General features: G+C 41.9%; 1 long non-coding RNA gene across 1 annotated transcript; it reads left to right on the forward strand.

The window, feature by feature from the left end:
* Positions 1 to 457: 457 nt before the first annotated feature.
* LOC116409802 lies at positions 458 to 3,970 on the forward strand. Its single transcript, XR_004222083.1, has 3 exons — positions 458 to 568; positions 1,482 to 1,598; positions 3,940 to 3,970. It is a non-coding gene; the product is annotated as an uncharacterized LOC116409802 (long non-coding RNA).
* The last annotated feature ends 368 nt before the right edge of the window (positions 3,971 to 4,338 follow it).

Here is a 4,338-nt window from a genome sequence, read left to right on the forward strand (position 1 = left end):
CCAGGTTCCACTGGAAGCATATACCTGAAAGCTGGGAGTTAACCCATTGTGCCCTGTGGGAGAGAATCATTGTGACCATTTGTCGTGAGTACTGTCTGTTCTATGAGATGCTACTACCTACCTATTCTGTGCTGTAATTACTCCCAAGTGGCTGTGTAAATAAACAGTCATTGTTTCAATGTTAAGAACCACTGGCGCCCATTTCTTGAGCGATACAACTCATAACTACCTGGCCTCCATATAAAGCGAGGGCTCACACCTGAAGGATCTAGTCTCATCCCAGGTAAAATAAGGTGTGGTTTGTGGTAAACAGAAGGGCTAATTTACCATAAGCTTACACATGTATAAACACATTCTTTATTTTACCTCCTTACAAGCTAGAACTGAAATTAAAGCTCTTAATGAAACTCATCTTCAACTACTAATATAACATTTTTTTTCAAATACCCAGGAACATGGCAAAGTGTTTCTGATAGTGATGTATATGAAAATGTCCCTGGCACTAAGGAACCAAGGGAGATGATGAGGATTCAACAAGAATCTAAAGGAGAAAACCTCTCACCAAAAGGTAATCTGTATTCCTGTGTGTGGTTTCCCTACTATAACAACTCACTGTAGGGCCAGTGTTTGCATGGCGCTGATGTCTGTGGAGCTCTATACCTCAGCCACACGTGTCATGTTCTAATTAAGCAACATTCTGTAAAGGAGAAAGAAAGGCAGATTCACTGGGCTTATTATAATCACATACCTGAGACCCTGGGCCAGTGCTCCTGTTGGTTGAAAATGACACCAGCCCTGGGTACCACTGTTTGTGTGTCATGTCTCCATCTTCCTCCTCTTTGGTGATCCTGTCTACAGCCCCTGGCTGGGTGTATTTGCACAGAGTACTGAGAAGCCGGCTCTTTGCTTCTACATTCAGCTTGTGCACTAGTCCTGTTCTGCAAACAAGATCCAGAAGAAGAGGATGATGTAGTGATAACTGTATCACCCCCCCCCCCCAGTGCAGTTTGTTTTCAGCCTAACATTTTGGCACCTGGCGGTTATTATGCCTTTATTTCCCCTTTATGACACAAGGAGCATAGTTACGATATGTTTAACTAGTGAAATGATGGGCAGCTGTTTCTGCTGATCGGTCGGCTTTTTGTTTTTCTCAGGTTGCTAAATACATATTAAACCCACCCCAACTTCAGTTCTATGGGACATAAAGGACTAAAACATTGAATTCCAGTGAGCTTTGCAGATAATCATCATTATAGCATCACTAGAACTAGATGCCCAAAGGCCCCAGTGTTTGGCCTCCTCCTTTCCCCATCCCTCAGTGCCTAGATGTGAGGCTGCGCATAGTGCATTTCTGAAAAGATCTGATACTTAGGGCCAATGAACTTTCCATTGAATATATGTTATTTACCAGCCAAAAACACAGAATTTCTCTCCCAACAGAAGCAATAACTAATGTGTCTGTGTATCCATTTCTTTTTTAGCTCTGAAGGCAAGTGAAATGTTGGGGACACAGAGGAGACTCCTGATGGTTCTGGTGACCCTGCTGGTTCTAGTCTTCATGTTCCTGATAATCCTGACCTGCCTCATGTTAATATACTGTGAGTTTCACCCACAGCGGCAATAACGTATGTTATAATGAAGATAATGAAGGCTTCCCTTTTAATATGCCCAGGTCTAGTAATTTGGCTACTGATGCATGGGTCACTCGGGAGGAAATTCAAAAGAGACTTGAACATGTAAAGGTAAACAAAGGTCCAGGGCCGGATGGGATCCATCCCAGGGTATTAAATGAGCTGAGCGCTGTGATTGCCAAGCCTCTTCACTTAATTTTTCAGGATTCGTTGAGGTCTGGCATGGTGCCGAGAGACTGGTGGATTGCTAATGTAGTGCCGTTTTTTAAAAAGGGATCCCGTTCTCAGCCTGAAAACTATAGGCCTGTTAGTCTGACATCAGTAGTAGGAAAACTTTTGGAAGGGGTAATAAGGGATAGGGTACTTGAATACATTGCAGTTCACAATACTATTAGTTTGTGCCAGCATGGTTTTGTGGTTAGTGGAGTACCGCAGGGGTCAGTCCTTGGTCCTTTGCTTTTTAACTTGTTTATTAATGACCTGGAGGTGGGCATAGACAGTACTGTTTCTATTTTTGCTGATGACACAAAATTGTGCAAAACTATAAGTTCCATGCAGGATGCTGCCGCTTTGCAGAGCGATTTGACAAAATTGGAAAACTGGGCAGCAAACTGGAAAATGAGGTTCAATGTTGATAAGTGCAAAGTTATGCACTTTGGTAGAAATAATATAAACGCGAACTATCTACTGAATGGGAGTGTGTTGGGGGTTTCCTTAATGGAGAAGGATCTAGGGGTTTTTGTAGATAACAAGTTGTCTAATTCCAGGCAGTGTCATTCTGTGGCTACTAAAGCAAATAAAGTGCTGTCTTGTATAAAAAAGGGCATTGACTCAAGGGATGAGAACATAATTTTGCCCCTTTATAGGTCCCTGGTAAGGCCTCACCTTGAGTATGCGGGGCAGTTTTGGGCTCCAGACATTAAGAAGGATATTAATGAGCTGGAGAGAGTGCAGAGACGTGCAACTAAACTGGTTAAGGGGATGGAAGGGTTAAACTATGAGGTTAGACTGTCAGGGTTGAGGTTGTTTTCTCTGGAAAAGAGGCGCTTGCGAGGGGACATGATTACTCTGTACAAGTACATTAGAGGGGATTATAGGCAGTTGGGGGATGTTCTTTTTTCCCATAAAAACAATCAACGCACCAGAGGCCCCCCCTTCAGATTAGAGAAACGGAACTTCCATTTGAACAGCGTAGGGGGTTCCTCACAGTGAGGGCAGTGAGGTTGGGGAATGCCCTTCCTAGAGATGTGGTAATGGCAGATTCTGTTAATGCCTATTAACTGTTCAACCCTATGTAACTATGTAACTATAATGTAACTACATATTCTTTACAGTCATACACTTGACTTATTTGCCATCTGCAAAAATTTGACCCACTTAAAAATAGATTTATCTTTAATTTTAAAACATACTGTACATAATTAGTGATGAGCAAGTCTGTCCTGTCTCTTTGCTGAAACATTCCTAGAAATGCAGCAATTGCACGACTTGTTTGACACATCCACAACTTATTTGACACAACTTTGACTTTTTTGACCCAATTGCAACTTATTTGATATGGCCACAAGTTTTTTTGACACTGCGACTTTTTGCTCACTCAGTGAATTTGTGTTGCGGCAAAATCTTTGCAGCAGTGTCATGAAATCTGTTGCCAGAGGTGAAATGCAGAATTTCACAGCGAACCCATGCCTGGTGAAAAAACTCACTCATCACTATATATAATGATAATAAGCTGGGGGTGCTGAAGGCCATTGCTGTTATTTCAAGGCAAAGTATCTGTCCACAAAGATAAATCAAGAGTTGGGCTGCTACTGGATAACCCAGTCTCTTTGCACAAAGTAATGACTTAGCACAGAACTAAAATACTTATACAAGCAGAGAGTAATACACTTTTTGCCCAAACTGTCCTGAAGTTCATACACATACGTAAGCTTCATAAACATTGAAGATTCTGTTCTGTTCTAGCAGGAAGTTGATAGATACACCAATGTTTCCCGTTCGCCTGCGCTATTTTGGGATTTGGCCGAACCCCAAATCCCTGAAAGATTTGTTACAAACCGAATCAGAATCATAATTTGCATATGCAAATTGAGCTACTTAAGAGAAAAAAATTCAAGTTCCGTGTTTGTTTGACAAAATGTCACATGATTTTAAGGATTTGGATTTGGTTTGCCCAGGAACATGGATTCATCTGAATATAAATCCTGCTGAAAAAGACCGAATCTCAGCCGAATCCTAAACCAAATCCTACGCTTGGTGCATCCCTAGTATTCAGCTCACTCACCTGTTACTGATCTTCTCTTTCCAGATTCTACAGTGAGCCGGCAGCTACAGCAGGAACGTGAGTATTCTCTATGTTCTGTCCTCACCACGTGTTACCCTGAGGTAGTATGTAGCTTGACATACAGCTAAACCTTCCCACACTCCAATAAAGAGGCAAAGGGTAAATCTGTTGAACTTTACTGGGTGATTGTGGAAATAAATGTGGTAAAACTGTAATACAAAGGAGATAAAGCACAATGAGTATATGGGGAATACACTAACACAAAACAACTGCAACATACAAACATTTCTGGATCTGATTATATGCCACAGTGTCTCTGAGGAGCTGGCAGCTTTTTAATGGTGGCTCAGTCCAGGGTTTATGACCATAATCCTTACCAGCGATGCTACCATGGGGAGAAGATGGAGAGTGTGTGCTTCTTGT

The sequence above is a fragment of the Xenopus tropicalis genome, chromosome 3, assembly GCF_000004195.4.
Source record: "Xenopus tropicalis strain Nigerian chromosome 3, UCB_Xtro_10.0, whole genome shotgun sequence".
NCBI lineage: Eukaryota > Metazoa > Chordata > Amphibia > Anura > Pipidae > Xenopus > Xenopus tropicalis.